This window comes from Sapajus apella, unplaced genomic scaffold (genome assembly GCF_009761245.1).
Source record: "Sapajus apella isolate SASKATOON/1434 unplaced genomic scaffold, GSC_monkey_1.0 scaffold10, whole genome shotgun sequence".
Lineage (NCBI taxonomy): Eukaryota > Metazoa > Chordata > Mammalia > Primates > Cebidae > Sapajus > Sapajus apella.
Window position 1 is genome coordinate 1,173,993 of NW_022436950.1, and position 25,249 is coordinate 1,199,241.

Here is a 25,249-nt window from a genome sequence, read left to right on the forward strand (position 1 = left end):
CCTCTGGGGGATCTGGGGGCATTGTGCCACCTCCAGTGACCTGCAGCGCACTTCGAGGGCTTGGGTATAGAGGAAAGGGAACCCACCTTTCGCCCATGACAGCCTTGCCCTTGGGGCGGGGGGTGATGAGGACTCTCGATGTGAACCCCCTGCTACAGGTGCAGGCCCCAGGAGAGTGAGGGTGCTGGCCGACAGCAGTCTCAGCACTTTGCGTTAGCAGATGAGAAGTTTCTGCAGTGGCCGAACCCCTGCACTGGGCTGGAAGTGGGGACACCCGGAGGCCTGCTTACTACCCTCTGCTTGGACTACACCGTGAATGCAGATTGTTGTGCTTTTGAAATATGAAAAATGAGCTCACCTAGATGAGAAGTGTCATTCCAGAAGCGGTATCTGGCCGTGGATGGAGGTTATGCATTCCACCAAAAATACCTTCACTCTTGTTATTTTCCTTTGGTAGCTGATCTTTCAGGGAGATCTGCAGCTTCCTCACTTTGCTAAGAAGACCCTCTGGAAACAGGGAGCTAAGTCACTCCTCACTCCCGAGCTGATTAAGCCTCATGGAAGTGTGGAATTCTTTTTGGAAAAGTCCGTTGCCGAGTGCTAAACAGGTTATCCCCTTGTCACCCGGGCCAGCTTGATCAGGGAGAGAGTGACCCTGGCTCCCTCGTGTCCCCAAGGCAGTGGACTCCCCCTGGGTCTCTCGCTGTCTTATCCCTAAGCTGATCCTCACCGTCATGGAGGGCTTCCTGCATGCTGACCACCCCCATGTCACAGAAGAGGAAGCAGGGGCCCAGGGAGGGCGGGTTACGGGGTCCAGAGAGGGCAAGTGACAGCTGGGCTCTCACCGTTGGGGGTGGGATGGGCCATCCTCAGCTACTCGCAGCTCGTTGCTGTGTGGTCGCTCGCCTTGGAGGGATGGGGACACTTTGCTGGGTGTTGCTGCCGGACCTTGGGTTCCGTTTTCAGGTGGGGATCAGGAATTCCGAGATACTCGCAAAGCGTGATGTGGCTCGGGGTGTGTGGAGATGTGTCTGGCAGTCCCCAAATCCACAGTGGCTGTTGGGGTGGTGTTTCAGGCCAGTTAACCCCTCTGGAAAGAAGGCATGAAACACACCGACACCCTCATTCCATTTTGCTTGTTCTAAAAGAGAAGTTAAAGAAAATCAAGAAAATCGTCTCAGCAGCTTGCCCAGACGGAGTGCGTCCGTGGGTAGATCGTTGTCTGAGTGAGGAGGACTTCTCTGACGAGCATCCTCTTGAGCAGGAATTGCCCTTTGGCTATTTAGAATACCACGTTGAGGGTCCCTAGTGAGTCTGCGAGGTCCAGGAAGCAGGGACACTCACATTTTCTAAGCCAGAGGTTGGAGCTGCAGAGACAGACCTTTGTGACCACCGAGCCCTCACATCTCTGCAGGTCCCTGGCTGGCAGTGGTGGGGGGGTCCCCTATCACAGCCACTTGGTCCTCTGAGGGCTTGGGGCACCCACCCTTCAAGCCCCTTTTTCCTAGGGCCCAGTGGCCGCCTCGGCTTCACAGGGAGCCGCTGTTGTGTGGGGCCTCCGGCTCCTCCGTGCTGTTTCTAAACAGAACACCCTCTTGTCGATAAAGGTATCCTACGGTCCCCCAAGGGTCCTGGGCACAGTCCCCACTCACCTGAGGATGACCGCACGGACCCCGTCCCAGGCCCCGGGCTTTGTGCCCAGGGCTCTCTTCTTCGTTCCTGTCAGGGCTTCCAGACCCTTTGTGGGCACCCAGGGTGGAAGGCTGGCACAGAGCCAGAGGGTGCAGCCTGAAATGGGCCATCCGGATGGCCCGGGCCTCCAGGCTCCCCGGCGTGCTGAAGACTGGAGGGCAAGCATGGGAAGCACAGTGCCACCCACCCTCCTGGTGGCCCCTGCGGTCCTGCGGCTCCTGCTGCTTCTGGGTCACCCTGGGCCCAGGGTGCGGGGCACCCTTGGGGAGGTGCACGCAGGAGGCTTAGGGCCTCCTTGGACACCCCTGAATGCTCTATGCATCCCTGCAGCTCCTTCCAGAAGATTCTCTAGATGAATCCTCTCTGGCTCGTCAGGGGATGTGTGGAAAACCAGGCCAGGGTCTCCCGGTTGTTGGCTGGGGTGGGGTCCGGCCTTTGCTCTTTAGCACTTACTCCCACCCCTTGTCACCATGCAAAACCCTGCGGGCCCTGGCCGCTCCGCACGCAAGGACCTGGGTTCTGCCGTCACCTGGGCAGTGTGAGGGCACATAGGGGGCGTTTGGGGGCATGTGGGGCACCTGACGGGCGTCCCATCTCAGCCTTGTGTAAGTGAAGAGTTCCTTTCCAGCTTATGTTTTGCATCATCACCAGGAAGGGCACGAATTGAGTGTGCCGGGGCCAGATGATTTGGTGGCTCGACAGACTGAGTGTGGGATACAGGATAGCTTGGCCCTAGGTCAGGGATTAGTCAGTCCTTGCTGGCACCTGAGCAGGGACACATCTGGGAATAGGGCCGGCCAGGTGGCCTCTGAGGTCCTGGTGTCCGCTGGAAGGCCGTGTCCTCTGCTGCAGTCCTGACCTGCTGGACCTGGGTGGGGGCTCACCCATGCGTAGATGGGCCAGGGAACTCCTGGAATCACTAGATAGATGAACTTCTTTTGCCTCCTAAATGTGCGAGAAGATGGGAAATGATAGAAAAACAAGTGGAAGTTGGATCTATTCAGGAAAAAGACTTCCCAGGGAAGAGCTGGGGTCCCTCCAAACCCAGAACCTTTGGTTTCTAGAAGCAAGGCTGACAGAGGTTGCCAGCATTATCTGAGACCTTTGGTCATGAAGTAGTTACTTAGGTACAGTGTTGGCTGGGTGTGGTGGCTCATGCCTGTAATCCCAACACTTTGGGAGGCTGAAGTGGGTGGATCATCTGAGTTCAGGAGTTCAAGACCAGCCTGGCCAACGTTGTAAAACCTCGTGTCTACTTGAAATTAAAAAGAATTAGCTGGGTGTGGTGGCGGGCACCTGTAATCCTAGCTACTCAGGAGGCTGAGACAGGAGAATCGCTTGAACCCTGGAGGCAGAGGTTGCAGTGAGCCAAGATTGCACCACTGCACTCCTGCCTGGGCAACAAGAGCAAAACTCTGTCTAAAAAAAAAAGAAAAAAAGTACAAGGTTTCTCATGTGAAGCCAGGCAGTCTAGGATGCTAGGAATCATTTCAGCGTGGGGCAGACACAGACGTTTTGCCTGCCCACAGCACTGCGTTCCTTTGGAATCCCGTGGCTGCAGAGATCTTTGTGGTCGCTGCCTGTGTGGTCACCTTGAGTGCCCTCAGACTGAGGGCCTGTGTGGGCAGTAGCAGCCTGGTTCCCAGTCGTGTTTAGGGAATAGGGTCAGAGGAGTACTTGTTAAAGCCTCCTGTGTGCACTGTAATTGTGTGTGCATGTATGTTAAACCAGTGTGTTTAAACTTGAAATGCAGTTTCATGGCCCATCTGTCCTACAAATCTGGAAACTTCTAGAACTTATTTCAGCATAAAAAAATAGTTTATGTAGAAATAGTGTTTCTACATAAAACAAGAAAAAACTTTGAAAGCCTTTTGCCCCTCCGTCCCAACCTCGCAGACTGGCTTCCATAAAGGGGCTGAAGCCAGGGTGTCTGTGCCCACAGGATGCGGTCGGCCCCACAGATGACCCAGACTCCCCAGTCCCAGAGCTGCAGACCCCCCAACGGGCCACTCCCACCAGGCTCAGCTAAGCTGACGGACAGAAGGGTCAGGAATGTTCCCTACCATTGGCCAGAAAATGTAAGGAAGGTGCAGCTGCCAAACAGACTCCCTGTGTCAGCTCCGGGTGCTTGCCATTGCTTCCAGAACCCTGCCTACCAACCTGGAGGAAAACTGACTGCATGGTCGTTGCTGTGCAGTTACGATCGGCGGGTGAGTGTGGCCGTATTGGTGTTACTCAAGACGCCTTCTCATCTGTATTTTGAAGAAACGGGATGAGCCTCCCGCATGTGCCCACGTGGCAGTGGGTACCTCTGCCCCCTTCAAAGGCTATCAAAGAACAGAGCCTGCCTGACAGGCCTTGCCCCCTGACCTGCCCCAGGCTGGCTGAGGAAAGTGTGGGACTGTCCTGTTGGACATGGGGAGGGGACAGCTCAACTCTGTGGAGCTCACCGTGTGTTCTCTGCTGGGCTGTGTGGCTCACCACAGAGACCCTGAGTGCCCAGTCATTTGTGTTCTGTGTGTGTGTGTGTGTGTGTGTGTGTGTGTGTGTGTGTGTGTATTATATATACTTGTCTTTCCTAACTTTAGAAAGTCCAAAGGTATCTTGTTCCCGCTTGACAGTCGGCGTCAACACTGTGTCATTCCGAAGCCTCGTGAAGGAGATTCAGAAACAAGCCCAGAGTCTGCACACCAGGCACAGGGTCACAGCTTCCTTGCAAGCTCTGACCCCAGGAGCCAAGGGCAGGACGTGGTGGTGTTGACGGGGCCTGCCAAAAGGGCACCACCATGTGTGTGAAGATTTTTTTTGCCAATCCTCAGTCCCTTTTTAAAGCAGCATATCTTTTGAAGAACAAGTTTACGAAGCCTTCATCTTTGCACCTGGAGCTTTTAGGACGTTTTCATGTCTGTTACCTTGTAGCTTCTATCCTCGTGGGGGCTCTGAGTTCAGCAGGGTCTGAGCTGTTAATCTGCTTTTTCAAATTATTAATAATGAAAGTAACACCATGCCACCACCTGGTATCATTTCATGCTTTCTGTGTGCCTGGTGTTTACACGGCTTGTCTCATTTAATCCTCCCAGCATGTAATCCAAATACTTGCAACAGGTACTGCTCCTGTGTGGACTCCTGCCCCGAGCTCACTGATTCAGGCCTTCCTAGCTCTGGGCTTTGTGAATATCCTGCTTTCATCCTCATTTACAGGGGAGGAAGCTGACTCAGAGGGGCTAAGCAGCTGGTCTGAGGTCACCTGTTATGGATCGGGGAGCTGGGCCCGCAGCCAGGTGTCTGATGCAGAGCTGGTCCTACCTGCTCCATACGCTGCAGCTCAGAGGGTACTGCAGGGGCTCCAGAGGACCTGGATGAAGACTGGTGAGGCCTGGGAGGCAGGCATTGACAGAGGCAGGAAGTGGGACCTTGGTGCTGAATGTTCCCAGGGCTGCGGGGCAGGCCTGTGGGGTCTGGTGGGTATCTGGGGTCCCTGAGAAGCGCTTGGCACGGGGCTTTGCGAGAGCATGGGCAAGCGCCGCGCCCTGCAGTTGAGCGCAGGAGAGGCAGCTGCTGCAGCCGCTTTGGGAGAGAGAGGAGGGAGGGCCGCGTTGCCGCCCGTGTTGTTTACAAGTGAGCAGTTTTGACGATAAACATGAACAGCGTCAGGGTTGACTTGGATTTTTTACTTGAGGCAACAACTCAACCTGTTGGTTTCCTCAATTGTGAGTTCACAAAAAAAGAAAGCCGACAACATAACGCTGATGAGAGAATTTTTAAGGGAGAGCAAGCCAGAGCTGTCCTGAAAGGAGCTGGGAGACGGTGGAAGTGCGCTGCTGGGTCTTGTTCTAGGGACGCCTGTGACACTCTCACGGGTCGCACTCTGGGCCACACCATGGCTGCTTGGTGGCAACCGCAGAAGGGCGAGGAATATTTCCCTTCACGCCGGATGGAGGGTCTTGATGGGGGTGGAACCAGGCATCAGAGGATGACAAGTCAACCCGGGAGCATGGATAAAAAGGAAGAGAAAATGAGTTCACATTGTCCAGTTATCAGGGCTTCCAGGGACCCTGTCCCCTAGGCCTGTCCCTGTGCCCTCCTGTCCCCAGGCCTGAGAAGCCGGGTGTGGGGTGGGAAGAGGCCAGGGCTGGAGCTGGGCTCCGTTGCCCCCTGAACTCTGAGCTGGCCTTCTGTTCTGTACGTGGAGGTGGTGACCTCTCCTACCTGGGGGCATTTGAGACTCCTGAGGACACTCAGCCCAGCAGGCAGAGTGCCCAGGCAGTGCCCACGCCTTTCCCCTCCCTCCCAAGGCTCTTCGGGCCTGAGCCCTCGTGGCACCCTGCTTGAGGCTGTCATGGCAATTCCATTCCCACACCCCCAGCAAGCCCCTCCAGTGGGTGAGACCCTAACTCGAGAGACGGCTTTGGAGAGGAGTAAGATGTCCTGCCGTTCTCAAGAGTGAGAGTTCTCAGATGACTGCCTTGAGCCATGCTTCCTCCCACAGGGGTGCGCCCAGGAAGCACGTGGCTTCTGTGCTCAGGCCCAGGGAGGTGGCGGTGCTGTGCTCTTGGGCTGGGGCCTGGCTCAAGGGTTTGGGAGCTGGGCCATGTACACCAAGAAGCCATTGGGTGACTGGGCTGCTTCTGCCATGTTGCTAGAAGAGGGACAGCACCCGTGGCGGTGTTTGGAGGGCTTGCTCAGATTCTCCTTCCTGAAAACCCCAGGTTTTCTGCTAGCCCATCTGAGCTTGGATGAAGAGCGCGAGGGGTTTTGCTAGTCTGGATACGTGCGGAAGGGCCTCCACTCTCCGCTCCTGTCTTCTAGCTTGGCCATTCTGGTGCTAGTTCTGCAATATTTTAATTTGAGTAGCCAGATGAGTTTGCTGCCAGGGTGGCCTTGCCCTTGACTCTGAAATGAACTCGCCTGAGACTTCGGCTTGACGCGTCCTTTGGCCGATGCTGGGTTCTGGGCTTGGCCGTTCGCTGCCTGCCTGTCCATCACAGAGGGTCACTGTTCTCCAATCAGGGTGGAGTTCTAAGTGATTCAGAGTAAAGCCTGCAGGCATTCCGGTTTTCTTTTCTTCACAGACTGGGAACGCTGACCTGAAGGATGTTTTCTGTTTGCTGTGGTGAGCTGTCTGTATACAGCGTCCTGACGGGTGATTTTCCGTGGCTAGGAATTATTCTTGACTGCACAGTCAAGGCCTCTGAAGCCCTTACCCCCTGCCCTTTTTTTTTTTTTTTTTTTTAAAGAAAAGACTTGTAGTATCAGTCCTAGGCATAATCTCTCTGGCAGTACTGATGGAGAAACAAAACGTGGTGACGTTTACCACTCAGGAATCACACTGTAGTGGCATTGTAGTATTTTATTACAACTTACTTTTTTTTTTTATAAAGAAACAAATAGGCCTGGTGTGGTGGCTCATGCCTGTGTAATCTCAGCACTTTGGGAGGCTGAGGAGGGAGGGTCGCTTGAGGTCAGAAGTTGGAGACCAATCTGGACAACATAGGGACACCACCTCTCCAAAAAAGTTAACAACATCCACGGGGTGTGGTGGTATGTGTCTGTGGTCCCAGCTATTCAGGAGGCTGAGGCAGGAGGTTGCTTTGGGCTGGGAGGTCAAGGCTGCATGAACCAAGTCATGCCACTACACTCCAGCCTGGGTGACGGAGGAAGACCCTGTTTTAAGAGGGAAAAAGAAGAAAAAACAAAGAAAAGCACCAGCAGAATTTAGAAATGTGGGCCAGTGTGGGAGCCTGCCTGGCATCACTGCCCGTGGGCTGCTGCTCTCGTCCTGGAGCTGTTGGTTTGAGAGCAGATCGAGGACTCAGCAGGCAGGAGGAATGTTCACGGAGGGGCAGCTCTGGCGCCACACAAGCGCCCCTCAGCCCTGCCATCACCTCTCGGTTGGGAGACAGACTTCAGAACCAGAGCCCCTTCCAGAGGGTCCTCCCGCTGCTGAGTAACGGGGTGGCACCCGGCTGGCTCCGCGGGGGGTGCTGGCTGTGCTTGCCTGGAGGGGTTCCTGCAGGAAGGCCTTGCTCCCCACTGGGGCTGAGGGACCCTGCTGAGCAGCAGCAGGAGGGACAGACAGAGCCGTCGGAGCCCAGAGAAATGGACAGAGCTTATTCTTGTGGACGAGCAGCCCCAGGAAAAGGGGAGCCCGGAGCCAAGGGCCCTTGTCCCAGGGAGGGGTCTCACATGGACCCCGAAGATGCTCCCCTCTGAGTACTTCCTGGCACAGCGTGGACACAGTGGACGGAATGGGTGAGGACAACGGCCTTCTTTCCCTCTCTCTCATTTCTCCCTCCCATCACGCAGCCTGCAATATGGAAGAGGATAAAGGAGAGAGCAGTTGGAAAAATTCCTTGAGAACCGGAGAGGGGAAGATGGGGTGTTTCTGCAGCCTCTGGGGTTCAGCAGGAGCGACGGTGTGTCATTTCCACTTCTGCGCTTTCATCCCTGTTCTGCAGCAAAGCTCAGCCCAGCTTTGTCCACATGGATGGAGCAGAGTCAAGTTCAGTTGGAATTTTTTTTCCTGCTCATTTGGAAAAAGAGGAAAAGACACAGGGATACAGAGAGGGCTTTATAAAGAAGAGGTCTCCTCTGTCCTCCACTTGGGGACTTTCCGGGATGGTCCTTAGTGCTGTGCCCACTGGGGCAGCCACTGGCCACGCCTGGCTGTGGACCTCGTCAGTGGCCATGTCAACATGTGGATGCTGTGACCGAAGAACTGGATTTCAAATCAAATTAAATTAAATTCCAATTTCAGTCACCACATGTGGCCGGTGGCCACCTACAGTGCGCTCAGGACGGCCCTAGGCTGAGGGTTTCAGGATCGTCCTTTATCAGTGATTTGAACGTACGAGGCATCGTCTATTTGAATTTCCCAGTTAGTGTAAAAGGGAATGCTCGTATCCAAATGGGATTGCATTCATGGCGCTTGGCCTGCACCAGCATCAGTGTGTTGCTGAGTTCATGCCCCTTCCCGAGGCTGTTCGGAGGCTGCCAGAGAAGTTGTGTTAGAGAGAGGGACGCGCCGACCATGCCGCAGGGCTTGCCCCGTCGCAAGGAGCGGAGATGCCCTCTGAGGCTTGGATTGAAAGGCACTTATGAATGCGATTCAGGAGAGATTCACGGAGTACTGCAGGGAGTCCTCGGATGGGACCCCTCTTCCTTCTCTACCTCCCCTGCCTCCCAAGTCCCAGGACTCCCATCTCCCATCTGCTCGGGCCTCAGCTGTGTCCTTGCAGGCTCTCCGCTCCGTCACTGGTTGGCTCATCTGGTGTGTGCCTCCCCTGTGACATGGTGACATGCCGGGAGCAGAGCGGAGCAGCCGTGCAGTCCCCAGGCCCCAGCTGGGCTGTACTGGATCCAGGGTCTGTGAGAGCCGTGGGGAGGCCACCAGTGCAGGGGGCAGGAACTTGCCCGTGATGCTTCTCACTCAAGGAATTTGCTTTTGTTTCCATGCATAGTATTGAAAATCACTTAGCCAGTAAGCAAATGTCGGCCCTTAGCCTGTTAAACGTCAAGACGGGTAGGCCCGTGTCGCCACCCCGCCCTCCTGCAGCTGTGATAAACGCCGCTGGCCTTGCCTCGAGTGCCTGTCCCTCTGATTTCGGCACCCCAGCGCCATGGTTGTGCGGGGGGATCAGAACGTCTGCCTGTGATGAGACCATGTAAGCATTTTATTTGGATTGCTAGGTGCCTCCATCCTGGTCATGGCACCACGCTCTGTGCCTGTACTGAAATCTCTTTATCTGGAAGTTGCCTTTCTGCAGTTAAAAGAAAACGAATAACCTATTCTAGAGGATGGACCAGTGACGAGGCATTTTCACCTGGATGCTGGCAGTGGATGTGTTGGTGTTGGGGGAATATTCACGGTGGCAGGCTCGTCCTGGTTCCAGCCTTCGAATATTTGGAATAAGGTAGGCTCTGACGATGAGGGGAGCTTCCGGATTCAGTACATTTCGGAGGAAATAGCAGTGTTCATCGTATGAGAGTTAAGTGTCTGAGAGATAATTAAATGAAAGTCATCCGAAAGCGTCTGATTAAATGCCTCTCTAACCTCCCCCTGTAGGTGGAGTGTCATGATGTCCACGCTGTTGGGTCCTGGATAAATGATTGAGCCAGAGTCTCACAGCTCTGTAAGGGGTGGCAGGCTGTTCCCATCGCTGCCGGTCCTGTGTATGCTGTGCATGGGATGTGGGTGGAATGAGGCTGCAGGTCACCTGCTCCCTAGTGGCTATGACGAGTAAATGAGGAGGTTCCCGTAGAGCGCACAGCATTCCCCCAGTGACGGTGTGATTGCGACAGCTGGGAGTGCAGGGCCCCAGAGTAGCCACGGCGTGCTTGCACCTCAACTTCAGGATGCCTCATTTCCCCCTGGGGTGCAAGAGCTCTGGCGATTCTGGATCCCTACCATGTGTCAGGTCCTGGAAGCTTCTCTCATCTCCCAGTGATGCCCAGGGGGTTCACCAGCCTCTAGAAGCCACCGCTTTTCCAGGACACCAGCCCAGTCCATTGTCAAGCCGGGATTCGATCCGAGGTCTGGCTGCTTCAGGAAGCCCAGACGGGCTTCTGCTGTTCCCTGAGCTTGCTGTCAGCAAACATTTGGTGAGGGAATTATCTGGCGTGGAATGTCTTGTTTATGTTTTAGTCCGTTAATTTTTCATCCTGTGAAATATATTTTACCCATTATGATTTCAGCAAACTTAAAGACCCATGACACACAGGTATCTCTTCCATCATACTGTGCTGATTCCTGCCTTTTTTTGGTGTCTTCCCACCTCTGCATCAGTAGTGGTGGCTGTGTGGGGACAGAGGCACTTAGCGGCTGTGGCGCCAGGAGTAGTGATTGGACTTGAGGGATCTGTGGAATATGCACAGAGTGCTACTTGAATTCCAAGAACACTACTTACCTTTTTGTTTTGCACTTTGGGAGGCTAAGGAGAGCAAATCACAAGGTCAGGAGATTGAGACCATCCTGGCTAACATGGTGAAACCTCGTCTCTATTAAAAATACAAAAAATTAGCCGGGTGTGGTGGCACACACCTGTAGTCCCAGTTACTCGGAAGGCTGAGGCAGGAGAATTGCTTGAACCCAGGAGGTGGAGGGTGCAGCGAGCTGAGATTGCGCAACTGCACTCCAGCCTGGGCAGCAAGAGCAAAACGCTGTCTCAAAAAAAAAAGAAAAGGAAATTCACTTTCACTTTCAAGGTCTCCATTTTCTCGAGAGTTCTAAAGTGATGAACATAGTCTTTCTAAGATTTTCTCTTTGTGTTTGTGGCTTCTGATGTGGCACAGCCCTGTGTCAGGTGGGGCTGAGCCCAGAGGGTTCTGAGCAGATGGGGCTCACCGTGACAGCGTGGCATGATCCCGAGGGCACTGGTGCTGTGATGGGGGCTGCCAGTGGGGTGGGGCCTGGCATCCTCAGGCCTCGTTAGCCAGCAGTGACCACATGATGGGCAAGCGTTCTCATGCCCTGCTTGGTTTCCCTGAGTTAGGGAAGCCGCTGCACAGCAAGGCTCCACAGCAGCTCACAGCTGGACAGGGAGCTGCAGACCTCTGCACCCCCATCTCAGCCCTGTGCTGTCACACCAGTGTCTGAGTTAAATGACAGTGCAAAGCTCTGGGACCTGTCTTCTAGTGGGGACTTTTGTGGCTTGCCCACAGGTTTTTGGCATCGAGTGCTGCTCTCTGGGACAGCGTGGGACCCTTTCAGGAGGGAAGTCCATTTTGGAGGCCCTGGGCTGCTGTCTGACGGAGCCGTGGGCCTGCCTCATCATCCAGCCAAGGCTTGGGGGAGTGCTGGCTGCTCATGGGAAGGTCGGGGGCTTAGGCGCATTTGTGATCGCCTTGTCCTCAGTCCCCACTTCTGTCAGAGCCACAGAGTGACACGTGGGCCCAGAGGTTTCTGGGGAGTCACCTGTGCCCTGACCCAGGGATGCGCAGGCCAGCCGTTGTAGGAAGTGGCATAAGGCTTAATTCCTTTTTATTTTTTTTAAACATAAACACAAACAGAAATGGTGGTTTCCTTTGTTCTTTTCAGCCCTGTGAACATGTTTTGGAGCCATTTAGAGAACTGATCATTTCTTTGGCGGGACCATCAAATATTGAATGTTGAGGTAAATTAGGGCAAATGGCTACAGGACTGTCCGCTTCTGACAGGCCTGGTGAGTGAGTTTAGTCATTAATCATTAATCCACGCTTTCTAAATTTATCTGCCCCCAGCGATCTCCTGGGCTGAGGTGAAAGTCCTGGTTCCCATGCCCCCTAACCTAGCTGAAGCACAGCTCCCGGCCCTGGCGGCGGGCAACACCCTGTTTCATCCCTGTCCAGGATACACTTGAGCAGTGCTGCCTTGATTTGTTATTTAGTGACTTATTTTCAAGGAAACAGAGCCAGAAATGATGAGATAAATGCAAAGTCCTAAAAAATAAAACAGCACAGGTTCTCCTAAATGCCAGCCAGCACTGTGACCCTGATCTGCCAAGGCCTTCCAAGGTACTTGAGGCCACAGGAAATGTCACGGGGTGACCTTTAGAATCACAGTGTCAGCACTCAGCTGGCTGTCTGCATCTGAAAAAGGAAAGATTGTAGCCAGTGAAATGGGGAAAAACCAGAAAACCAGCCAGGCCAGGGCGCTGCAGGACTGGCTGTGACCACCCTGTGCGGCTGTCAGCAGAGACCCTGGTCCAGGCGGGTACTGGCCTTCTTCCGGGCATAGTGCTGGTGTCCACACCCAGCGCACACATACAGCCAAGCACATCCTCTGCATATGTGTGTGTGCCTGTGCTCTGAGAGTGGTGGCCAGGCGTGGTGGCCAGGTGTGGTGGCCAGGCGTGGCATCTCAGCACTTTGGGAGGCTGAGGCGGGAGGATCAACTGAGGTTGGGAGTTTGAGACCAGCCTGACCAACATGGAGAAACCCCATCTCTACTGAAAATACAAAAATTAGCTGGGCATGGTGGTGCATGCCTGTGATCCCAGCTACTCAGGAGGCTGAGGCAGGGGAATCGCTTGAACCCTGGAGGTGGAGGTTTCGGTGAGCCAAGATCAATCACACGATTGCATTCCAGCCTGGGCAACAAGAACAAAACTCCATCTCAAAAACAAACAAACAAAAAAAAGTGGTGGCTTTCTGATTGAACAAGCAGAGTGCCCAAGGACACAGCTCCAGGGAAGCCCATGCGGGTTCCAGTTTGTTGCTGCCTTCTTCTTGCTGGATTAACTTTGAACCATCCCTGAGCCTCTCTGTGCCTCACTGTCCTTATCTGTAAAATGGGGGTGATGGCATCCTCCGTTGTCTCCTGCTTCTGTGAAGATGAGGGTCCCCTGTAGATGTGCGCATTGCCTGGTAGCTCTAGTGACTGGCTCTTTTTTCAGTGCCCCCTAAGAAGCTGTTGTAAATGAAGTGTGAGTTGGTGACTGAGTGGTGAAGACGCTGAGGAAGACGATGAGGCGCTCTGGGAGTGTGTGACGCGGTTTGCAGAGACAGCTGCCCTAGAGCTCAAGCAAGCGGCCTGCTTCTCTGGTCTGTTTGCACAGGAGTCATTGGTGGTGATGGTTTTGGTGAGGATGTCCGCTTAAGAAATAAGATGAAGCTGAACGGAACGGTCAGCTGGACACACGACAGAATGGAAAGCCTTCCAGAGCCTGAGCACTAAAGCAAACAGCGAATTGCGAAGTGAGAATGCCAAGAGCTCTCTCCTTTAACAAACCAGGGGCATTGTTCTCTTCTCTGCCGATGAGGGAGGACCTGTTGGCCGCAGGAAGCTGTAGAAAGGACAGAGGCAGAGGAAGGGGAGAATCTCTCTGACTCCCAGGCCTGTCACCCTGGGCTCCACCGGGAACATTTTCATGCCTTTCCTTCCAGCTCCGATCTTGTCTTGTTCTCATTGGTTTTTATGTAACCAGCTTTTGGATGAATAAAAATCTGCCTGTAAGCATCTTTTCACGTTATTAAAAAACCCTTAGCAGCTGTTCCCTAGCAGTAAAAGTCCTATCTGACGGGTGTGGTCCTGAAGCCCTTGGACAGAGTCTCTCCTGGGCCTCCACATACCCACCCCCAGTCAGAGCACAGGCTTCCCTTCTGTGGCCCATCATCCATGACCTGGATGATGCTGATATGACCCTGAGGGAGGAGTGGCATGGCCCTGTTTTATAGAAGAGCAAGCTGAGACGCTGAGCTCCTGGCTGGGGTGGGCTCTGCTGCCTCTGCGGCCTCCGAGGAGGGCCCACAACTCCCCCACCCCTCTTCCTTCCAGCTCCCTGTTGTGGTGCCAGCTCTGCCTGCTGTCCTGAGAACCGGCCAGGAGGGACTCTGGGGTGCCCACAAATACCTCTCTCTGTGCCCTAGCTGTTCCCACTGCTGTTGTCTTTTCCCAGAGGGAGCCCCACCCACTCAGAAGCCTGATCCGACAGAGCTCTTCCCTCTTCTCCACCTTCCACGTGGACTCAGTGTCCCACACGCAGTGGCACGGCCTTCCCGTAGTCTCTTTACACTCTGCTTTTTTCTGTCTCTGCCCTGGAAGCCAGGTAGCCTCCAGACTCCCTCTCAACCTATCCACAGCTTCAGGAACCTTTCCACATGCGAGTCTGATCTGTCAGTCCTCTGCTAAGGCGCAACAGGAGCTGCCCTTGTCCATGTCCCCACAGCAAAGAGACAGCCTCCTGTGGTCCCTCCAGCCTTGGGGCTTTGCCCACTGAGGGCTCTGTGCCCAGGTTCGGAAGTGGCTGCACCTGCTTGGTGATTGCGGTCCTCATCTGAGTCGCCCTGGAGCTATAGAGCCAGATCATGAGACACTTCTATTTTAGCATAAGTGTGACACTTCAGTGACCCTGCACTGCATGGGAGCATCCACAAGCTTTCTGCCTGATTTGTGAGATGAGCTGCTCTTCCTCCCATAGGCAGCAGAGGGTGGGCTGGGGGACGGTGGGCTGGTATTTGTGTGGCCCAGTTCTTGCTAGAAATGTGTCTGGTAAATTAACAAATGGCAGTTAGTAAATTGCAAGTGGATGGTTTAAAATCCTCCTATTACTTCTAGAGTTCTAGGGCCCTAGCAGGTGCTTAGCAAATACTTGTTAAATGTTTTCCCACTAGAAAGGTGTCCTAGGGAAGGAAGGAGGCCGGGGTTCTTGCCTTCAGGATTTTTATGCCATCACTGGGCGCACCTAAACTCTGTGTCCAGGTAACACAGGTTAGCCTCTCAGTACAGGGTGCGATGGACCCGAACCCCAGGAAAACCACCTGGCAGGCACGGCAACTGGAAGCGGAGCGGCCCGAGGGAGCCCCCAGGTGCCCTGTGCGCTGCTCCGGGGATCCCTGTGTCCTCAAACAGGAGGCCTCAGCTCCTGCACTCAGCTCCTGCCTGGCCCTTGGCCCCTTACCACCCCATGGTAGCAAGCATTTGACCTTTCTCCCATGCTCCTTCCGTGCTGTCCGCCCTCGTTACGTTCTGCCCCTGCTGGGGTAGGTTTTATCCCCCTTGAATTGTAGAGGGTAGGACCCTTCTCAAATAGGGTTTTCTGGGACCCTGGGGTTTTGCAACGTGTTTGCACTTATTCACAATAAAAACTGCGAGCAGGGGGCAGGCCCTGGTCAAACCTCTTTGGGGGAAGCTCAGAGAAATTCAGAAAGCAGTTGCGGCATGGAAGCCCTGGGAAACTCTGAAGTAGAGAAACCAGCCGGGCTTTGTCTGGAGGAGCCTTGTCCTGTTAATGATTTCAGGGAATTCATATCCCATGGACCTCCTGGCCCCTCATGGGATGCCCTTTGGGAAAAGCCTTCTGAGGACTGACCCAGCTGGAACAGGTGCCTGGGAAGGAAAGCCATTTCCAAGGGACTGTGGGCTACCTGGGAGCCGGCTGCTGGCCTCGCACCTGAACCTGAGGGCCAGGTGGGTGGTCTCATTTCATGTCTATAGGGACATTAAACTGCATTTTTTAAAAGTAAAACTATATCTAATGGAGCTCTCTATTTACTGTTTGAATGATAAGTTAAAATGGGAAATGTTCTTTTTCCCACTGAAAGGCACGAGCCAGGTTTGCTGTGAGTGCTGCTGGGTGCCTGTTCCACCCAGCTTTTCCCTGTAACTCTATTTGGTTATTAAAAGATGCTGCATGTGAGAGACCTGGTGAAAGAGCTTCCTTGGCTTCTGGTGGTGAACTTCCATCACCCCCTTCCAAAAAAAAAAAAAAAAAGAAAAAAGAAACAGTATCCCTCGACCTACCCTCCCGCCACTAGGCTCCTAGTTCAGGATTGTGGGTCTTGCCTCACTTGACCTAACCCATTACTTGGCTCGAGTTCCCAGGTAGGTACTTAAACTTGCTTTTCTGGAATTACAGAGGTGCATTTTAGATATAGGTTGGTGGGTCTGTATTTTCTGAGCCAGTATGCCCATAGGGGCACCGGTTTCTCGCTGGGGTGTTGGGGTCACTGCTGGCCCGTCAGATTTGCCTGGCTCTGGGCCCCAGACAGGGAGCGGGGCTCACCCTCCACTGCCCATCTCAGCACAGAAGCTCTCCAGGGTCTTTTTGTCACACATCCAACAAACAGCCAGTGCTGGAAAGGGTTTGTGCTCTAACGCAGAGAGCTGTAGGTCAGGGTACCTTGTCTTCTGCGGTACCAAGTGGAGGTGACCTCAGGGTCCCTGGGCCTGCCTCTGTAGGTGCTCTGGGAGCCAGGGCATTGCAGCAGCTGCCCTGCTGGGAGTCCCCGTGACCTGTGCCTGCCACACTCTGACAAAACATTGGAATGCCCATGGCCTCACCTACCATCCAGGCCCGCCCCCTGCCTGTCCTCCACAGTGGGCGAGCACAGCCCCGACGTGACCGTCCTGAGCCGGGCTGTGTCCATGTGGCCGTCCTGAGCAGAGCTGTGTCCACGTGGCCGTCCTGAGCGAGGCTGTGTCCACGTGGCCGTCCTGAGCGGGGCTGTGTCCACGTGGCCGTCCTGAGCAGGGCTGTGTGCACACAGCAGCATCCTGCTCCACTGCAGACAAAGGAGGGATCCACTGGAGTGGGAACTCTTCTCAACAAAGGTTCTATTTTCATGCAAATGTAACCTGCTGTTCCTGCTCTGCTGTGGGGAGAAGGCTCAGGCCTCTGGGTCTCTTGAGTTTCAGCCCCTTTTCTAGAAGGCGATGGTGGACATTTGAAGTCTTCTTTGTGATATCTAATATGTGTGGACTTAGAAGAAGCAAATAAATAGCTCCCATATAGATATCTCCAGTGCTGCCCTTCCCCCGACCTGCCAGCTCGGGCTGTAAGTAGAAATTAACCTAAATTAGGAAGATAATCGTTCCAGTGTTAATTGTAGGTTGTCTTTTAATTTTCGTTCTCCAGGCCTGAGCAGCAGGCTGGCTTTGGGCCCTACCATGGGTTGCTGCACAGCAACCCCCGTGAAAACCAGCATTGCAGAGCGGGGATCCTACAGTCCGCCTGCTTTCCAGAGCGACCCCCTAGCTCCAGGGTCTCTAGATGAGGTTTCTTTGAAGATCCCACGGCAGTTCTTGCTGTTGCCCTCAGGCCTCTCACCAGCCCCTCCGGGAGGGTGAGCAGACTCCACGTAAATAAATACCGGCTATTTTCAGCAGGGCGTTCGTGTCGCAGCTGGCCTGGCTCGTGCGCAGTGGCTGGTGAGTACCATCCCGGGCTGCTCTCGGCCCTGGCCGGCCTGGGCCAGCCCCGGCAGGCGAGAGATGCCTTGGGACGTTCTTAACCACCACGCTGCTCGGCTTTCTCATAACGCCCCTGGCACTCGACAGAAGCGTCACAGTTAAAAAGGGGTTGGACAAGCACCCTAGGGAGTGTTTTATTTGTGTTTTCCTTGTTGGGAACTTGGATTTCTGTTTGAAAGCTCTGGTGAAACCTGCCGTCCTCCGTGTGTCAGTCTCGCTCCAGCAGGTGGAGGCAAGTGCTGCCTTCTGAATGGCCCTTCCCTTTGTCTTCAGCTTTCTGGAGGCCTGGCTCCCTTGTTCCATTAGTCATGATTGGATAAAGCTTTTAAAGAAAACTCTCCACCCCGTGCCTTACTGTGCCACGAAAAGTTCCTGAGCGAGTGAGCGAAGCCACCTACTTCGCAGGAGTTCTGGAGGCTGCCCTTCACATGGACTTAAGGGTGGCCCAGGCAGGCCCTTACAGAACCTGCCCCTCCCCATAGTGCCCTAGAAACACACTGAACAGGGCTGTGTCTGTGTAAGTGCGTGCGTGTGCGTGCATGCATGTGTGTTCTACATGAGTGCATGCGTGTGTGTGTGCATGCATACTGAGTGCATGTGTGCACATGTGTGTACCTGTGTGTATGCACTCGAGTGCGTGTGCATACATGCATGTTTTATGTGAGTGCATGTGTAGAGTGCATGAGTGTGTGCGTGTGTGTACGTGAGTGTGTGTATGCACTCGAGTGCGTGTGTGCTCGTGTGTACAGAAGTGCATGTGCATGTGTTCTATGTGAGTGCATGCGTGTGTGCATTTGCATGCATCCTGAGTGCATGCATGTGTGCATGTATGTGTGCTCGTGTGTACATGAGTGCATGTGTGTGCTTACATGTGTGTGCGTGTGCATGTGTACTGAGTACATGCATGTGTGTCTGCGTGTGTGCACGCGCCTGTGTGTGCATGAGTGCATATGTGTGCGTGAATGTGTTCTACATGAGTGCATATGTGAGCGTGTGCGTGCGTACTGAGTACATGTGTATGTGTGCATGTGTGTACTTGAGTGCGCTCGTGTGTGTACGTGAGTGCATGTGCATGCATGCATGTATATTCTGTGTGAGTTCATGTGTGTGCATGTGTGTGAGTGCGTGCGTAGTGCATGTGTGTGTATGTGAATGCGTGTGTGCGCTTGTGTGTATGTGAGTGTATGTGTGCATGCATGTGTGTTCTACATGAGTGCATGTGAGTGCATGTGTGCTGTGTATGCGTGTGCGCATGTATGCGCATGAGTGTGTGCGTGCTTTCATTTGTGCGTATGTAAGTGCATTGTGTGCCCTTGTTTGTGCATACTTAAGTGCGTGTGTGCGTGTACGTGTGTGCGCACATATATGTGTGTGCATGCGTGTACGCGTATGTGTCTGCTCCCATTTCTGAAGCTTGCCCTGCCTGTTTGGTTGTTTGATTGTCCTAAAGATTGACACTGCAAATCCCCTGTCCCTCCAAAACTTTCTCTGGGTGATGTGTAAGGCCCCCAGGGTCTCCAGATTTGCCGCATTCTCCCCAGTACACTCAGAAAGTGTCCTTCAGCCACATAAATGGGCCACTCATTGGGACTGGGCGTCCATGCGCCATTGGTGTTGGCTGTCCACACGTCAATGGTGCTTCGTGTCACATGTTGTTGGTACTGGGTGTCCCCACAGTCCGGCCTTAGAGTGGCCTACTTCATTATACTTAAGGAATTAAGCCTGACTAACAGGGAGCTGTGTGAGGGTAAAGTCTGATAATATGGAAACCATTAGTGTACTTTTGAAGAATAATAATTACATTTAGTAAAAATGTTGATATATTTTAAGTTTGAGTGACTTTTTCCTGTTTAATGTTGTGTCTTTCAATTAAGCCATTTCAGTGGAGTGTACATGTATATTAACTCTTGAAGACGTTCTTATTTGCAGTAATCGGATTAGAAAATAAGGGACCTTTTCTGTAGTTGATGGAACCTTGCTTATTTTATTCTCTCACTTGTCTTCCCTAACTCAGACATGGTGAATAAAAATCACGATGCTTTTTTAAACTTTAGGAAGTGGTGAACCGAAGAGAGATGAGGTTAGGTGTAATTTGAAGGATGAACATGGAGGGGGGTTTGTGCAGATTTGCGCACCAGTGTTTACAGTAGGGAAACCGAGGCATTTGCAATGTTTGGGCAGGATCAGGCGATGGGCAGAGACCTGGCCCCTGTCAGGTGGGAGCTTTGGGGGTGCTCTCTGCTTCCCGCGGGCTCTCGTATCAGATGAGTCAGGCGGCTGCGAGGAGGCCCGCGTGCCAGACACAGTGGCCCCATGATGTGTGCTCTCTCCCCAGCCTGGATTTCCAGGGTCCAGAAGAAAAGACCTCTGTTCCTCCTGCCTTTTTCTTCTTTACTGGCCTGATGCTGGGCACTTAGTTAGAATTCAGTAAAGGCTTAGTGAGTGAAGAAGGAAACAATGTTATTTAAAAGTATTCTGCTTGGCTTCCTTGGTCTGGAAACACACACACACACACACACACACACACACACACACAGCTTACACACACACACACACATAGCTTACACACACACACACACACACAGCTTCCTTGGTCTGGAAACACACACACACACACACACACACACACACACACACAGAGCAACACAAGAAAAGTTATTTGCCAAAACAGTTCTTAAATGACACCTTGACTAGGCCAAAAAACAGCACAACTTTTGTGGTTAGTTCTCTTTTGTATTTTATTTAAAAACAAAACAGCCACCAAAAACCCTTCTGTACCTTGAGGCCGTAAAGATGACCTTGTGTGTTTTCTCTTAAGCCTTTTGACGTTTTGTCTTTTGTACTTCAGCCTTAAGTTTCTGTGTAGGATGCAGGGTAGGGATCAGTTTCATTTTCTTTTCTCATTTTGAGAACCGTAGTGTTTGACACTTCCCTTTCCCTGGGATAGCTGTGCGGCCTGCTCACCCTCCAATTTGGGTCTGTTTTGGAGCCTCCCTGTGCTCAGCTGCTCCAGAGCCCGTCCTGGGGCCAGGAGGGCACCGTCTCCTTGACAGGCACTGCAGCCTCGGCTCCCACATTCCAAGCCCCTCCCTGAGAGTGTACCAGCTCCTCCTAAGCTGTGACTTCTCTAGAGACAAGCTCCTTTAAAAAGCCAAGCCTGAAACTTGATTGGAATTGCACTGCGTATATGATGAATTTGGGGGCAAGTTGGCATCTTTATACAGCTAGTGCTCGACTTAGGACCACGGTCGGGACCGTGGACCGGTCGTAACACGATTTGGTCATAAGTTGAGTAGGCTATATGTACAGTTGAAATGGTGCACACGGAGATGGTAGTGCTGCTGGAAGCTGGTCCGCACTGTCGTACGCCCAACTGGGCAACGTTTGTGCTGCCAGATGCGGAGTAGTCGTGGCTAGTGATTGTGGTCGTAAAGTCGAATGGTCGTAAGTTACATAGGTGCTAAGTCGATCAATACCTGTAGTAGATTTCTGCGTCAACAAAGTCTTCTTTTGTGTCTTTTTTCAATAGATTTTTATAATTTTCTCCATAAAGGCCTTACACATGTCAAGTTAGATTTATTCTTTATTGTTTGGTAGATTGTAGTTTTGTTTTTCTGTTGCAGACAATATGTTTTTTTGTTTGTTTGTTTGTTTTTTTGAGATGGAGTTTCGCTCTCGTTGCCCAGGCTGGAGTGCAATGGCGCGATCTGGGCTCACCGCAACCTCTGCCTCCTGGGTTCAAGCAATTCCCCTTCCTCAGCCTCCCAAGTAGCTGGGACTACAGGCATGCGCCACAACACCCGGCTAATTTTTGTATTTTTAGCAGAGGCAGGGTTTCACCCTGTTGACCAGGATGGTCTCGATCTCTTGACCTCGTGATCTGCCCGCCTCAGCCTCCCAAAGTGCTGGGATTACAGGCGTGAGCTGCTGCGCCCGGCGACAAGCTGTTTTTTTTTTCAAATTAAGTTTTCCCTTGCTAGTTTTTGGAAATGCAGTTGATTTTTGTATTTTATTTTTATATTCAATCATCTTTTTAAAATCTTGATTGCTAAAATGTTTTCTGCAGATTCTTCAGGGTTCTAAGACAATCAATGTAGTGATGCCAGTGTAGCGCCTCTCTCTCTAGTTCTGTGTTTGTTTTCCTAGTCTTATTGTGCTAGTGAGGAATTCCAGTTCAGGTTGGAATAAGAGCAGAGACACTGGGCTTCCTTCTGTCATCCTTGACATTAAAGAGAACGTCTTTAACATTTTTCCGATTTAAGCGCGATGTTCGACATAGGTTGTTTTAGATTCCCATTTTCAAGTTCACAGATAGCTGTGTTCCATTAGCCAAGTGCTTTTACTGCGTCTGTGTGATGATCATATGGTTTTCGGTTCTAATTTTCCGTTAAGCTTCCCTTATTTCTTCCCATGGATTCAGCTTGTTTGTGATAAATCCTGTCATTTTCATACTTTGCTAGTGCTTCAGGATTCTTCATCTCTGTTCTTGGAGTGGAAGGTAATTTTCCTTTTTTAATGTCCTTTTTTTCTTTTTTTAACTTAAAGGGATAGTTTAATATTAGAATTAATTATTCCTTGAAAGTTTGTAGGGGTTCATATTTCCTTGGTGGTTTGATGTTTTAACTACTGATTAAACATCTTCAGTGGTTACTAATAATCTGACCTTTTATTTTCCTGCAGTATGAATTTAAAAGAACATTTTTAGGAGTTCAACTTCATCTAAATCTTTAATTTTATTGTCATAGATTTGCTTACGGTGTTTTGAAATCTTTGCTGGATTTACCTCTGTGTGCGCCCTTTTTCATTTCTAACATGACTTGGCCTTCTTTTTGATTAATCTGTGTTCATGTTTTTGAGTCACTCTGGCTTTGTGGGTTCCCTTAGTTGTAAGTTTGCTGTCTGTGTTTTAAATCCCTGCCCTCATCTTCCGTCTACTTTCTGTGGCTGCCCTGGCGTCCTCTCTCTCACTCCCAAGGTTGGAGGTGCAGCTCATGAGTTCTTAGCCTGTCTTCTGCTATAAGGTACACATTTCCCCTGAAGTAGGTGTTGGGTGCATACAACAGGCCTTGACCCTCAGCATCTTGATTTTCATCCTGAGTGGTTGCAAAGTCATGTCGACAGCGTACACCTGTGAGATGACGTGTGGAGGTGCCACTTGGTCTCTGTGATCTTCCGAAAACACACAACCCCATCTAGTCATGATGACACAAGACAAATCCTAACAAAGGGAAGGGACATTCTACCAAACACCCAATCAGTACTTAAAACTGTCAAAGTCGTTAAAATCAAGGAGAGTCTGAGAAACCTTCACAGCCAAAGGAGCCTCAGGAGTCGTGAGGATAAAGAGGGACAGCGGAGTCCTGGGTGGGCCCCAGAACAGGAGGACAACAGGGGGACAGGGACTCCAGTGTGGCGGCAGTTCATGCTGATGGGTCAGTGTTGGCTCATGAAGTGTGACACATTCCCATCCTGGTGTAGATGTGACTAGAAGCCTCGTATTGTCCGAGAGGCCCCCAGGACATTCCCTGCCTGGCCAGTGTCCAGCGCTGTGCACTTGTCTCTCCTGCTTGCGCAGACTTCCTCCTGCTGCGGCCATTTCTCTCTTCCTGACGAGCACACACCCCTCAGGAGTAGCTGTAGCAGCGCTCCTGGTGGTGCAGCCCATGCGTGTGTCTCATCTGAAGATGTCTCTCTTTCACCAGCATGTCCGAGTGGTTGTTATGCAGAGCTTGGAGGTGAGTTTTCCTTTTCTCCTTTCATCACACACAGTGTGTTCTCGCCCTCGGCCCGCCTGCCTTAGCCTAGCCGCACCGCCTCGTCCGCCTGGGTCTCACTGGCCGTCCGTCACGCCTTCTTTTGTCTTTGATGCTCCGGGTTGTGTCAGGGTGCGTTTGGGTGTGAGCACCCTGTTCTCCTGGCATACGTTTTCCTCTGTGTCTGTGATTTTGTGTATTTTATCAGTTGTAGAACTCTGCGGCCAGGGCCCCTTTAAATCCTGCTCCGTTCTCTTCTTCCTTCCCTTGGGTGTCCTGCAGAGTCAGCTGTCACACCTCCTCAGGTAGCTCTTCTGGGCTTTTAACTCACCTTGCTTTTTGCTTTCAAAATACAAAACACAGGATTTGGGCTCCCTTGTAGTTTTGTATTTTGATTCCCTCTGCTCAGCTGATTTCCTCGGTGTCTTCTCATTCACCTAATTTCCTTTTTAGTGTTGCATGGCATTTATTGCTTCAGTCATTCACTGAGGGTTTTCTTTTTTTTTTTAAATGCGTAAATTATGCTTTTTATTTTTGAAAGTCTACTTTGTTCTTTTCTTAAAATGATTAATTTTCACAATTCTGTTTCTTCCTCTTTTTCATTACTTAACATTTTTCAAGTATTTTCATAAATTTTTTATTTCATCAAAACGTACATGTGGAAAAGTTTCAGAAACAGTAATTGTACAGTTTCCCATAAAATGAGTAACTGAGGAACTTGACTGTCTTTTGATGTGTTTGCTGCCTTTTCTCACTTCTTTCTGTGTTGGCTTGTGTTTGCTTGGGAGCGCACGTCCAGCTGGTCTTACTGTTTGGAAATAGAGGGACTGGAGTGAGGAGGCCTTGCTTCCGATGGGAACGGCACGTGCATTTGCTGGGAGCTGCCCTGGACTCCAGCCCTGGCATCCCCAGCCCCGCAGCTCTGGGCTCGCCTTGGCCCTGACCCCCCTGCCCAGTCCTCCGCCCACTGCCCTCAACTCTGCTGTCCGCTCCACTTGAGTTGCTCTTGTTTCTCTTAGTTGTTTGTTTCTGCCTCGTTGGAGGGCTTCCTCGCTGCCAGTGGACCCAGCAGTGTGACAGAAGGTATATTTTATGCAGAACCTGGGGTTTCCACAGCACAGGAGCCTGTGAGATGACTTGTCGGCCACCTTTCCGGAAGAGGAAGTTTCCAGTACTTCAAAAGCCCAACCTTTGGCCCGCTTCCTCTCAGCCACTTTTACCCAGCTTCATTTTCTCCCTGCCGGCTGGGATGACAGGTCCCACAGTGGAGATACTTGCTGGCAGCCGGCACCGCGCCTCCATGTCCATGTGTGCCTAGCGAAGGCACTGCCCCTCTGCCTCCATGTGCACCTAGCGCAGCCCCAGCCTCGGTGTAGCCCCTTGCTCTCAGGCTCCTCCTTCCTTACCCAGGAAGTGCGATGCTAGAGAAGAGCTCAGCGTCTGGCTGCGCTGCACAGCTGCGAACCTGGAGCCCAGCCGTGTGTTCTCCACTTCCAGCAGGGATCTGCTTCTCCCATCCTGAGTGTGGCTGTGTTTCTCCTTCATTGTGGCTCCGTCCCCCTCTAGCATAGCTCTGTCTCCCTCCAGTGGGACTCCATCCCCTCCTGCCCCCAATGTGGCTCCGTCCCCCTCCAGCCTGGCTCCATCCCCCTCCAGCGTGGCTCTGGCCCCCACTAGCATAGCTCTGTCTCCTTCCAGCGTGGCTCTGTCCCTCCAGCGTGGCTCCATCCCTCCAAAGTGGCGCTGTCCCCCTCCAGCCTGTCTCTGTCCCCCTCCACCATGGCTCTATTCACCTCCCGTGTGGCTCTGTCCCTCCAGCGTGGCTCCATCCCTCCAGTGTGGCTCTGTGCTCATCCAGCTGCCTGCTTTCTCCCGGTGGAACGCTTTCTCTGTACCGCCTGCAGTCCTTGAACTTTGAACCCTGCCTTCCAGGTTGTCATGAAGGTAGATTGTGGAGGTGCAGGGGTGGGATGTGTTTTACTGGATGGCTTGAGCCTGGTGGATGTACTGGATACGTCATCCCTGCGTGTCCATCGTGCTTTCGATCCCATCTGTCCTTTCATTATGAGTACCCTCTGATTTTTCTTGTAAGTTGTGTCACTTGCCCCTGGTTTCCTTCCTTAGCCTCTAAATATAC

At 52.3% G+C, this 25,249-nt stretch overlaps 1 protein-coding gene across 7 annotated transcripts in view; it reads left to right on the top strand.

Moving 5' to 3' along the window:
• HDAC4 (histone deacetylase 4) overlaps positions 1-25,249 on the top strand; it is a 341,339-nt gene that overhangs the window by 90,004 nt on the left and 226,086 nt on the right. The gene's annotated exons all lie outside the window — the stretch shown is intronic.